This window comes from Pithys albifrons, chromosome 10, assembly GCF_047495875.1.
Source record: "Pithys albifrons albifrons isolate INPA30051 chromosome 10, PitAlb_v1, whole genome shotgun sequence".
Taxonomy (NCBI): Eukaryota; Metazoa; Chordata; class Aves; order Passeriformes; family Thamnophilidae; genus Pithys; species Pithys albifrons.
Window position 1 is genome coordinate 12776176 of NC_092467.1, and position 14106 is coordinate 12790281.

The following is a 14106-nucleotide window of genomic DNA, read 5'->3' on the forward strand; positions in this document are numbered from 1 at the left end:
ACAGGAATCCAGCTCTGTGGCACTGCAGTCCTTACTCCTGCATTTCTACAGGTAGACTTTGGGGTGTGCCCTTGGTTGAGAAGGTAGTCTGAAAACGAAGCCATTGCGAGGGATAGGAGGGGTGGAAGAATGCAACTAAATTTTAAAACGAGTTAGTGACAACTGTTGAGAACATGGGATAAAACTGTAACAGAGAAGTGATGCTGGTATGAAAGAGGAAGGGAGGAGTGTGAAGAACTGAGGCCATCAGGGAAAAAAAGGCAAAAAACAATTGAAGTTTATAAAAACGCCTTCTTTTTGTTACTGTTTTCCTCCTCCTTAGTCCTCATTACTTCAGGTCGTTCCCTGAATAGATGTCATGGTTCAACTCCAGCCAGCCACCCAGCCCCATGCAGCTGCTCACTGCCCCACCAGCAGGACTGGGAAGAGAATTGGGAGAGTAAAAGCCAAAAAACTCATGGGTTGAGATAAAGAGAGTTTAATAGGGAAAGCAAAAGCCACACACACAAGCAAAGCAAAACAAGGAATTAAATCACTGCTTCCCCTGGACAGGCAGGTGCACAGTGATCTCCAGGAGAGCAGGCCCCATCACACATAATGGGTACAAAGGCCACCTCCCTAAACGTCCTCCCTCTTCCTCCTTTTTCCCCAGATTTATATACTGAGCATGATGTCATATGGTACTGAACTACCCCTTGGTCAGTTGGGGTCAGCTGTCCCAGCTGTGTCTCCTCCCAACTTCCGAAGCACCCCCACCTTCCTCACCAACATGGCAGTACAGAGAGCAGGAAAGGCCTTGGCTCTGTGTAAGCCCTGCTCAGCAATAACAAAAACATCTCTGTTGTCATCTCTGTGTTCAGCACAAATCCAAAGCATGGCCCCGTACTAGCAACTATGAAGATGATTAACTTTACCCTAGCCAAAACCAGCACAATATATATGCCCGGAAGCCACAGCCAGGTCTTTCTTTCCTAAGTGGTAAGGTGCTACTGGGAGTCCTGCTGGTTCCTCTTAAAACTGACCATGGAGAAGGTATGTTGATAATGCTCTCCTAATTATTTCCCGTGAGTACACAGAAGGTGCCACTTCCCAGGCTTTATGGGTGAACTGCCCAGAGCTAGTTTACTGAACCAAGCCCCTTTCCAGTCAGGATTTTGCCCCAAAATACCTTTCCCCCTCATCTCCCTTTCAGGCCTCTTCCTAGTGTTCTTGGTTATTTGGCTACAGTTCCTTTCCTCTTCTTAGAAAATTATATTATAGCAGAGTACTTGTGTCAGTTTTTCTTCATAACTCTGCTCCTGACCAATCATGTCCTTAGTCACTATTTCAGTTATAGTCCCAACTTCTTTATTCCAGGACCTAACACCCTCAGAAAGGCAACTATTATAATCAGCAAAAAAATGCACAGCATTTCACCCTTCCTTAGTTCTAGCCCATTGGATAAGCTTACATGGGAAAACCAAGGAATAACTACAAAATAACAATACCCATCTATGCCAGTGAGACAATCCTGTCTTGGTGACATTAACTGAAAGTGCAGGGTGGTAAGATCATGTATTATGTGAAGTTTCCAGAGGTCTTGGCTCCTAATTCCTACCTTGTTTTTCTTTTTTTCTTTTTAAATCTGTACTAGCATAGTCCAAATTGCATGACTAGGTTCATGCACATAAAATCACACCTTCATTTTACTGTGTGAGAGTCAAAAATTGAGTGTCCAGTCTGCAGGCAGCAGCCTATTTACAATGAGGAATTTTGCACACAAGAAGAAAAGCGAAAGGAAATAAAAGGTCACTGTCTTAAGATGGGTAAAGAGAATGGGATGTAAAAGTGCTAGATTACAAAAAGTGACTTACCATTCAGTCATTTTCCCTACTGCCTACTTTTCTTTCACTCCTCCATCTTAGTAGACAGGCTAAATGACAAAACAAATGGTAAAGACCAGGACAAGATCTTCTCATGCAAAACAGCCAGAAGTACAACTTTGTAAGCCCTATTTTCCTTCCTGCCTTCCTTCCCCAAAACTCTACAGATGCTTTTATAAAGAGTATGTGTTTGTTACCAGAAGTGGGCTCTTAATGGAACTTGACCATAATCTATCTTTATGGCTTGAAATGTTAAGTAATTTTACTTAGATGCCATTTTTAAACCTAAATGCATGAGACAAAAAAAGTATGAGACACAGCAAATGCACTAAGGAACATTTACACAGATCCACTGAGAAATAAACTGATGGTCTGGTTCACTGTCACTGCATTTCTCCAGTATTAGGCAACTCTAGCAGGTAAGTCTCTTATAGAGTTTGACAAATAAGTATACCTGATGCCACTAAAATATTTTTTTCAGATGAGGGAAAGTTCTCACAGTTTAATTCTTATTGGATGGACCAGTGTGAGGGTTTACACTAATCAGCACATTAACAGTGGTATCACTGTACAACATTTTGTTTGCTGGATGCAAAGATTTAGGAGCAAGTCAAAACAAACCTGTACACTACCTGCTTAGTGCTATTGTGTCACATCCATCGCCACCACATCTAGTACCCTCTATCTGACAGTTTATCTCAGTGTAATTACTATAAAGAAAAAGGTCCTCATATTCTCTAAACCATTTTTGACTGGAGTTATTTCTGGCTCCACTAGGAAAACCTATAGGAAACAGAGCTCCTGTTGATAATACTATCATCTTGAATGCTTGCTAAGATCTTTTATCAGGCTCTAGTGATTATTTTTTTCTGCTTTATTAGACCACACCCTCCCCCCCCCCATTGAAGTAAAGTGAATTATATGAATGAACAAACTAAGTGTCTATTGCAAAGTAATACATAGCCTTATACCTTATTCCTATTGCTATCTAAGCACTGTATTGTAAGTCAATTTAAAACCATATTTAGAGCACGTATGATTGCTGATTTGTTTTACTTTTTTGTCTTCTTTTCAGTACCTCATACTTTTATTGTTGTAAACAGCTGTTTACGATCATGTGTTTGGACAGAAAAGATGAAGAGCACGTCAGGAAATATGGATTGCGAGTCTGTCTGGTTAGTGGTTATTTAACATATTTCAAGAGGGCTACTGGAGATAAAGGAAAATCTAATGGTTCAAATTTGACTCCATCCTTCACCAGGTTCAAGGATGTCTCCTAATTTAACTTGAATTTATTATTGAATTCCTTTAAAGCTAATGTTCCTAAAAATATCTGTAAAATCTCCTATATACTAATTGGAACATTGTACTTTTTTCCACAGGAAGCTTCATATTCCCATTTCTGCCTCAAACCAGACAATTTCTAGGAGAAACATCAAAGAATTCATTCTATATGCCCGTGAAGACTGGGTCACTCTTGTGAAATGATCAGGTTCAAGGCCTGGAAACTTGGATTTTTGCAAATCAGGTACAGCCAGAAATCAGTTGGATGCTTTTGTAAATCATTTGTCTCATCTACCTAAATCTGCCAATTGGCATTTTTCTGCAAGTCTTTTAATTTCTTTTCCCTTATATTAATTATGAGAGGTACATCAGTGTCTAAGGCTACATTACTATCTTTGGACTCAGACACTTTAGAAAAAATGTGTATTTTATACATCTTCTACTTTCTAGCTTGGTATTAATGCAGACATATGTCATGGTTTCTTGATGTGGCAGGTGTAGGGATCCTCACTTCTCAGTGCCCTGCCTGGCCTCAGTATGTTAGCAAATGTTTAAGCCTAAAATATGTCCTGCCCACAGAAACCACAAGGTAAATGTAACAAGTAATCAATCTCCTGAAGAGCAATCAGGAAACTTTCTAACAAACATCCTACATGAACACAATAATTAATCTAAGCTATGACCTGAATTGCAATGAATATAATCAGCTTCAAATGGTGTGCATACTGTACTCATTTCTTGGGCTGTCACAGTTAGTCTGTTATATGCAATGCAAACATACTGGTTTGTTTTGAAGAATACTGATTTTGGGAGGGAAATGTGACACAAATATTGTATGCAGATCAGGTTGTCTGTTCTTACATGTTCAGACTAAAGCGTCAATGTCACAGTAGAACAAAAAGGATATATACACTCAAAAACTAAAAAAACCCAAGCCACCAAACCTAACACTAACCACACAGCAAACCCGGTCCTCTAACCACAAAGCCTCAGATAAACGAGCACGGTCTGTGCACATTAAGTGACAGAGAAAGAGACATGTTTGGGCACAGGTTCAAATTAGGCAGTGTTAAGTTCTCCTTTATTAATTAGGGGGCATGTAATTTAAAAACTGCAGGCTGATCTCCAGCCAATATAAGTCAGCCTAGTGCCATTTTACTCATTTAGTCCAGCTGAAGATGGTAATGCAATTTTTGGGAGACAAATAATAAGTATTTTTTTCTGAATTAGTAACACTTAAAAAATTTACAGAGTGAATTTCTTCTTCACTTGGCATCTGTGTTGGGCAATAAAAGCAGGTGGGCAGGTTTCACTCCCCAGTAGGCCAGCTAGAGGCTGCTGTGCACAGCAATATTTACAGGGCAGCATTGCAGAGGTGTTTTTAAATAGGAGCAGAAGTATTTTCCCTAAGGATTAAAATAATGTGCCTTCTAATGGACACAATTTTAGCAATCTTTTCTTTTACAAAGGTATTCTTTTTACAAATCTATCTACTAAAATTAATGTTGGAAATGCCTAAATGTGACTCGCTCCTCTTTGGATGAATACAGGTGACTCTTATTGACTTTCACTACCAAACATATACAGATGGGATTTATTAATATGCTTATTTAATTAGCTCATCTGTCATTTCAAAATGACGTGGAGAAAAAAGAGAAAAAGCAATTCCTTGTACTTTTTCTGGTGGTAGTTCAAACTAGTTGAGATTAGGTGAATAATCCCTAGGGACTGTCAAGAAATGCTCATCATGATATTTTTCTCAAATGACACTGAAATTGTTTGGTGAGTAATTAGATCCATCGCTTAAATTTAAGTCCACATTATACCAGGTACAAGGAAAGGTGGGGCTAGCCAAGAATGGAAAAGTCTTACAGGGAACTCTTGAACAGTTACACTCTGAGAAGAAAATTGTTAATATAACCTTGCTGAGTCACAAAGAAAGAGGATGAGGAGCAACGGAAAGATAAGGGGAAAAAACAGAAAATGAATGGGGCTGAAGGGAGGAGTGGAATACAAGAATAGGAACACACTAATGACAATTCAAAAAACACCCTAGCATAACTAATAAAATGTAAAATACGATTTATTGAGGATTTTTTCTCTTCAATAATCATTTTCTGCCCTTCTCTGTGGTGTCACAACAGACAGCTCCTGTTTTCACTTCCTCTGCTGTGGTTCAACACACATTCTTTCTCCATACAGTGTGAAAGTAAAAGAATTATTCTTCTAATTTCTCAGCTGTTGAAAGGGCACCGGTTACCATTTCCACAGTGGCCCACACTTTCTTGCTCTTAACCACAGAATGAATTGGCAAATCCCCAAATCAATTTTTTTTTGCTCTCCATTGCACAAAAGGTGCAATTTGTAGAAAGAAAGCCTTCTTCCCGCCGTCTCCCTACGCTTGGCCATTTCCTTTGGATTTCTCTATGGCTGCTCTTATCTGTTAGTACCAGCAAGAGCTTCTTCTGCATCCTGTCTCCTTCAGACAGGGTTCACATCCTGGTCCTGTTGCCCCAGGCAGTGCAGCAGCCACACTGTCCTCAGACAGCCTCTGGGATCTGCTCCTCCACGCTCCGAGGCATAAGGCAGGCAGATGGGCTCTCAGATGGTGACAGGGACAGCGAGGCACAGGATGTGCAGAAGCATCCCTTGTAAAAAGTGAATGGGAACAAACTGTGAAAGGGGAGTGGGGGTCAAACATTTTCCAGTCGTGCTTTGCTTAGGACAGAAGTTGTAGATCGTGAAAGAGTTTGAGGTTGCAAAGTCTGGGCTCTGAGCTGAACATTAAATGGAAAAATTAAAAATTTTAAAATGTCATTTGAAAGAAAATTTCCACCAACAATGATTTTTGTATCTAGCATGTATAAGTTTTTAAAAATGTTGACACAAAACTTTTTTTTTTTTTAGTTTTATCTTCTCATTTTCATTTTCTGCTTTCCCTTGATTGATAATGGAAAAAAATGGTGCCTCTACTGCAAAACTGCTTAAATCTGGCAAAGGCAAAAAGGCTAGAAAAATAAAAGATTAAAAATGTTAAAGTATATTCAGCAGCCAGGAAGCTGACCCAAAACTTCAGGTAACAAGTTCATGCAGATGTCAACTTAAAAGTTCAGATGCATCAGCATTTCAAGTGAATTTTCTTCAGGGTTTTCAGAAAGAAAGGTAAGAAAGAAGGTAATAAAACTGGGAGAAAGCTGTCAAGCTTACTTTGGGCATGCAGTCCTCTCTGAAGTTCAGCTTAATGGAAGAGAGATTCAGATAGTCCAGATTTTTTTCCTTCTGTAAATTTCTCAGTTAGAAATGGTGTATGAACTAGTGGAAATCAGTGAGAAACCCCACTAGCTAACAGTCTTCCTTCCTGAAAAATGACTTGCTTTCCCTAGCCTTGGCATCAAGGAAGAACTCTGGTACCAATCCTGGGCTAGGGGCAAGGATCTCACTCCCTACTCTCACATCTCTGTCCTCTTGAAGAACAGATTTTGTCTAAATGCTTCAGTAAACCTTAACCATGGTGGGGCCTGAAAAATTTTAACGTTGATAAAGAAAATGAGAGCAAACCTGTACTAATTCTGCTAAAGCCACTGATGTAGTCTGGATTTAACTCATGCAAATCAGAGCACTCCATGGACTTGAACAGTTGAAGAATAGTAATCACTGTGAAAAGGCAGCAGTGTGCAAACCTAAGATCTATAAAGTCTCTTCATTCAAATCTTTAGCTCTAAGGGGTCTTTGTATTTTCAACTTGGTTACAGCTATCATGTGCAATGAGATATGATGCATGCTAAAGACCTCTGCTATCCATTAGTAATAGGCAGGAATGAAAGATGAATATCTGATGTTTGAATGATTCAGTCTCCAGTGAGAATGGCTGGGTACTTCAAGTGCACGCCTGCAGTTCTGGGGAAGACACAATGAGCGGCTTGATGCCCATAGCAGTTGGCACCAAACAGTTGGCAGATTCTTCATCTCCCTCTCAGGAGAGCACCCGCTTTACACCAGGGTTCGGTTTCATGTTTAAATCTTGCACAGAACCTGCCATGGAGAATGACACTGATGGTTGTGGAAGAAACATTCAGCAAAAGCACCACGTCAGACGTGAAAAGAAAGAAATGTTTTTTATGCAGTTGAAGTGACTGCTCAGAAATAGGTTAAATCTCCTGTGGCATGGCAACCCATAGAGACAATGGGGCCTGTGGGGCTGCACACACACTTGCACAGGCAGGAAGAGCCTGTTCCCACAACCTGTCCCCTGCCCTGGCACAGGAGCATGAGGTGGCAGGAGCACAGTGAGTGGGGCTGCTCTCCACCCCCATTCTCTTAAGCACCTCTGTTCAGAGCTATATCTAAAGGGGCTTAATGCCCTGAAGATGTGAAGGCAAATGCGTGTCATAGACCTGTTGATACTCTAAACCTTGAGGTATTTAGATATTCTTTTAAACGAATAGCTCATATAACATTTAGATACCTGAAATGGTGGCTAATGAAGCTTTTCTAGTACATAAGTTGTTTTTAAGACACACTTCATTACAAAACCCCAAAAGCCAGGATGATTGTGTTCTTTACAAATAAGGGTAACAGAAGCTAATGCATGCAGTACAAATATATCTATTCTTTAGTAGCCACCTAAAGTCCTATCAGTACCAGTGGCAAACTAGATTGAATCTTATCAGCAAAACTGCTTTGACACCAAGCTCCTTTTCTTCTGGAGAGTTTTCCTGGGTTCTCTAGGCTCTGCAATGAGAACTGGAGAAACATGCAGGATGGCATAAAAGCTCTCTGCAAACAAGCCTACCGAAGCAGCCTGTGCTAAACATCAGAGCTGCTGGCACACTCTTAACCTTCTTGCCAGCAGCTGTGAAATTATTCTTTTTTCAGATCTGAAAAAAAAAAAATCACAGTTTTATTTTTTTCTCGGAAAGTTCAAGCAACAGCGATATGACCTTTAGGGGAATGCTACAGAAAATGGAAGAGATAATGGGTCATTTGAAACAATGAATCAATGGGGTGAAATATATTTTCTTAAATAACCCATCACCCTGATAAAATTTGCACTTGCTCTATTAGGGAATAAATTGCTCTCCCACCACAGAATGATAGCCAGCCCTAGTGCGCACTGCAGTCTTTAGTGAGGACACACAACTGGGGATATTTTGAGCTCAGCAATTTACGTAAGTGAAGAGCCTAGTCCTGTACATGCAGGACTCTGGAGCACTGGAGAAAACAGGGAAGCAAAGGAAGGAATCCCCTAACTTCCATGCATCCCCCTGACTCAGTGTCAAAAAGAAATGACTGGAAGCTAAATTGGCTGTGTTTGTCACCAGCCAGATGGCTGGCTCAAGGGGCTTGCCAGGGCACTGCCACTCAGCCTTTATGCTTGCTGGTCAAGTAAAAGACTCTGATCATTGTGAAGAAGAAAACTTGCACTTCTTGTTCTTCTCTGACAATCTAACATATCTTTTGAGAGATGTTTTAGAAACCGTGTATCACACAGTTAAGATTTTTTAAGTGTGGTTTGTGGACTATGGTGACAGTCAACAGACACACCAACGGTAACTAGAAGAGTAATGTACATTGTCTTGGACTGCAAATATTAGTTACACAATTGCACTAACACCTTAATAAAACACCTTAATATTACAACTACAGAGCATCAACCAATCTCAAGATAAAAGGATGCATCTGCTAAAAATTACTAGAGTCCATACTAATACCATATTTTCTGTACAATCCTATAACTGTCATCTTCCTGCAAAGCTACAGTCCTTGGGGAATCAGAAATACTTTATGCTTTTAAAATCTTTATGAATCCACTATGAAAAGAAATCATAGCACAGCACTGTGCCTAGGAAAATATCTCCAAGCAACTATTCATTTTAAATACTGACAAAATTAATAATTCAGGGTAATAAAATTCAAAATCATTGCACTTTTATTTTGTCCTTATGGTGACATTATTAAACAAACAAGTAAAACAGCACTCAAATTTATTTTTATTTGGTTATCTGAGTGAGTTTTAGCCAATTTCTGTGGAAGAGAAAATCCACCGAATTACTACCAGCATAAAATTAAAATAATAGAGGATTTTTTTCTCTCTTTTCTGACCCCTTCATCTTCTGTACATAGGACAGTACTTTCTGTATAGCCCATTTCACTGCTGCCAGTGCTGGTTTGCCCGCTGGTTAGTCAGGCTGTTTCTCTTGCACAGGCTGTCAGAAACAAACATGAGAGAAATGAACACAGAAGAAAAAACTGCTTTACAGTTACAACCATGGAAATTGCTGGGAGAATGAGGCAGGCATCACAGCTGAAATAATTTTTGCCTTTTTAAAAAGATGATGTTTCAGTTTGTTACTGTCACTTCAAAACAAACAAAGCAAACTAACATTTCCCTGAAGAAAATAGTAATTTCTTAGAAGACTAGTCTTAAAGATGTTGCTTTTTCAGAATTGGAATAATTTATAGCAGAGAGACAACATGTTGAAAGGTGCGTAGTTTGTTAGCAGTAAATGGTAGTAAATACAATCCTGCTCTCTCTGTTCTGCCATTTATAGTGAAGCTGACTGGGCTGCCAGCTCTTCTGTCCAAGAATCATTAGCAATTCATCAAAAGAGCAAATGTCATTATACATGGGAAGCCCAGGGAATTATTTTGCATTTGATTTCCAGCTCTGATAGCATTGTTATTGATTAAAATATTCTCCTGCATAACATGCACTAGACACAAAAGATCATTGTATTTTTGAACTTCCAATCACAGTAATTCTGAGTTGCCCAAATACTTATGGCCTTAATAAAATTGAATATAGAACCCCCGTAGGTCAGACTTCTAGCCTGTTAACGAATGAACTTCATGGAAAGCTGTCAGACTAAGGCAGAATTTCTGAAATACCTAGTAGCACAATCCTAAAATAGCTGTATCAGTATACTGTATACCAACAAAGCCAGGAATCCTTTACTACAAAAATTTCTTCTAGATAGAAGTTTTGAAAATGAGGAAGGAACCATTTCCTTTTGTTGCCTGTCTCAAGTTAACAACGGTGCAGTGAGGTTGGCACAGGGAGCGTTGGCTCAGCCTCCCCGAGGCAGTGACACTGGGCTTCCTGTGAGCACAAGCCTCTATCGCCTCCATTACAAACTTGGATTTTATGAGAAAAATGGGAAAAGACCAAGCAGGTAGAGAAGAAATGTGATCACTTTGTCTTAAAGTGAAAAGGCTTTTTACTGTATTCCTTGAAAATGCAACTTTATGCTTTAGATAAAGCACAAAACTACTGGCTGCAGTGCTGAGTGTACAACTGGAAGTTACACAGGTGGGCCATAAGAAAGGTGTTCCTCTGAATGTCTCCAACAGACACCATGTGTCCCAGACCCCACGTGTCTCAGACCCCACCTGACAGAACCCAGGATGAAGGGTGCCTACAGTCCATGGCCAGGACATCTTCAAGGACTTCCCAAGCTTCCTCAGGAAGCTTACAGTGCTGCAGAAAACAAGGACTCAAGGGTAGCCTTTGGTCCCCTCTCAGAATAAACAACATTCACTGCCCGAATGTTAAAGAGATTTGGCAAAAGACCAGGCCAGAAAAAAACTTTGACAGTGGTTTGCAAGATGTCCAGAAGAAAGATGGGGAGTTGTTTCTGCAGCTAGTGAGACACTATATTCTGCCATGGGTGGGACAGGCAGGGCTACAGCTTGCAGCAATTTAAAGCTGCACTTGGATTTAAATCAACACAGCTGCTGAAGGAACCGGGGAAGGGAAACAAAATGTTCTCATTATGGTTTCATGTGCACATATCTGAGGGGAACAGCTGGGATGTTCTCAGAAGGCCAAAATAAAACAAGTGAGGGTGAGAACTTGGTATGAGAAAGCACAAGTTTACTATTCCATGGTTAGTCAGTTTGTAGCTAGTATTGGATAGAGAGGAAAACTGGTACTGATGGAATCTGATCCCTGTCTCTGTAAATGCTAAATCAATAAGAAAACAAACAAAAAGTCCACCAAAAACCAGAGGAGTTTTGTTTAGATAAAGTCACCCATCCAAGACCAACAGACATGAAGCGCTGCTGGACTCAGACATGATGACACTTTTGAGCCCACGAAGGTCTATGACATCTAGTCCCCAGTGACTGTCTGGAGGGATGAGTTCATGGCCCCTCCCTGGAGGTCAGAGGCCCACAGCAGTGGGCAGACTGGACTGGCTGTTCACGTCAGTGCAAAATTCATCAGTTTAGCTGACTGCCCTGGGAGCTCTGGTTCAGAGCTCTGTGGCCCCTGCTGGCTATAACCACAGCAAGGATGGAGAGGAGGAGACGGCAGCAAAGGACAAGCTATCCTGACCCATGTAGCAAACATATCAAAGTTTAAAAGACTCTTGAAACATCAGGTTCTGGGAAACTAGAAAACCTCCAGAAGTGGTGGCCAGTAAAGAGGGCAATAGTGACAAAGATTACGACCTCTCTTCCAGATGACTCACTAGATCAGCTTCTGCTTTATTGAAATGTGTATTTAGCTTCAGCCTCCATTCCTGGAAGTGATGAAGTCAGTCTGAACTTCATTAACAACGAAGGAAGACTGTGATCCCAAGATAAGAGAAGACAGGACATGTACAGACATGCAGATTACTGCTATATTTGGGTCCCTGCTGGCATAGCTCAGCTTTGTCATATTTAGCCATTGACAAGTTACAATTATTTTCTCTCTTTTCTTTTTTTTTTCACTTAGTGAATTGCACTGGAAAAGTCTAGTTAATCAGAACTAACTTGTTTCTGCCACACTGGTAATTACATACATAGCTGCCTACATGCTGTATAAAAATTCAGTGATCCCATACCTAGAAAAACACATGTATGTGGGCTAGGGAAAGAGTGGGCTGAGGACAGGTACAAACACCATGATTTAGTTAGCTTGACTCAGTGTTAACCTTCTGTGTGTTATTCTAAGATACCTATTTATTAAATTTTTTTTTTAAAATAGGTTTGGATTTTTACTATATAAAATATGTACTTTTATAAAGTTAAAGTATCCTCTATTGAGAAAGCATCAAAAATACTGCTCCAGATATTCAAGGATGACAGTGGATTTCCTTTGCTTGATTTATTTATTGAAGTTTTATCCACCTATATCTTTCTCAGCTGCTACCATTCTGCTTCCATTTTCATATTTTAAAAGGAGTATTATCCTTCTAAAAAGAGACATTTTTCAAGTCCTATGTAATCTTCACACTAGACTGTTACTTCTAAAAATGTGTCTAAAAATGCAATGCACTAATATATTTTTCATCTCCATTTCTGATTTATAAAGTGTGAGTATTGTAACACACATTTTTTTTTCAAGGCCATATTTTTAGGTTCACTTCTTTTGAGAGCCATGCTTTGCCTCACTGTGGACCCAGCTTTCAGAAATGAGGTGATAATTAGGTGTGGATGAGCCTTGCGTTTGAGAACCTCCACAAATGCACCTAGTTAAGGTTGGTAATGCTGATTGTTAAGTAGGAGCTTAAGAAGGTTAGTCTGTTGGTGTTACTAAGTATTTGGAAGGGTCTAATGCCTTCTAGTTAGTTCTGAGAGAGGTAAGTTTCAAATTACTTTACGAGGACTTGGATGGGTTTTTCTTTTCACCTAGAATTTTGTGTCTATTAATTTATGATTAGCATTTTATGAGTAACCAGTATGTTCATGTCTAATGCTGTGGCTACCTGTTGAAATTGCTGCATGTTAAACTCTGCTCTGTGTGTTGGTGTGTATATTCCTGCTGGAAGTGCTCTCAGCAAGTGGCAATGGACAGGTCAAAGGAGAATGTTGGGAGGATGGAAATTGTTTGATGTTGAGTTACCAAAAAGTAAGCCTGGCATATAGGGCAGCTGGCGCAGTGTGGCTGAAGTGGTGAAGTATCACCACCAGAATTTCTCATTTTCTGATCTAATATTTGACATGTTATATGAAAGAAAAAGACCTTTGAAGAATATGTGTTTTAATAATTTGTTAATGAGGCACTTAAAAATAAGTTTAAGTAATAAAGAATTCTATCTCAAACAAAGGTTACCCCACTTCATAAAAAATTAGTAAGAGACTGCACTTGGCATCAGATACTCTAAAAGCACCCGGCTGCTGTACAGACTGTTTTCCAAGACATTACAAGCATACAACTCTTCCATTAAGCCATGCAATTGCCAAACTTTCTTAGAAAAGCTTCTTCCTAGATAAATTTAACAATGTCCATAGTGTATTTTGCTTAAAGCTCATTCTCAAGTATCTTAGTTTAAACTTTGAGAAGTTCATTGCCTACTAAATGACTTTTAAAGTATTTTCTATAGTAAACCAAAGTTTTTTCAAGTCTATAAAAGAGCCTAAGTGAACAGAATGCATATGGAGCAGAAACTTCCATGGGGGGAAAAAATCCCATAATACTAGGATGCAAAAAGAATAGGATAGAGACATTGCAAATACTGAGATGTCACTCCATAAATCATTGTTGTACCCTTCTTAAAATATGTTTTTCCTTTCTTCACCTGCCATAGGACATTGCAGAAATAGAAAAGACTCAAAATCATATGATAGAAATGATTAGATGCTTGGTCTGATGTCTACAGGAGGAAAAATGAGAGCTTGGTATTGTTTAGGAATAAATACAGCACTACAGTGTGACTTGCATAAAACCAGTAAATGAAGTGCTATATTTGTTATTTTACCTAAAGAAATGAGGCAAATCAGTAAAACAGCAATATACTTAAAATGTGTTATTGATGGAGTTTAACCCTATGATATTTAACTGAAAACCTGGGCATTGCAAAAAAAAAGGTAACAAACATGTAAAGCAGAAATGCAAGAGAGCACCATTTTGCTCAAGGTAGATTACGAATTTATGTTGGTTGTTGCAGAAGGCAGAATTTAGTACTGAACGAGAATAAAATTGCCATTTTAAACTTGAATAAAACAAAAAGTAACAACTCCATTTTGAAATCCT

At 39.4% G+C, this 14106-nt stretch overlaps 1 protein-coding gene across 8 annotated transcripts in view; it reads right to left on the bottom strand.

Annotated features, from left to right (window-relative positions):
• NTNG1 (netrin G1) overlaps nucleotides 1-14106 on the bottom strand; it is a 158178-nt gene that overhangs the window by 111571 nt on the left and 32501 nt on the right. The gene's annotated exons all lie outside the window — the stretch shown is intronic.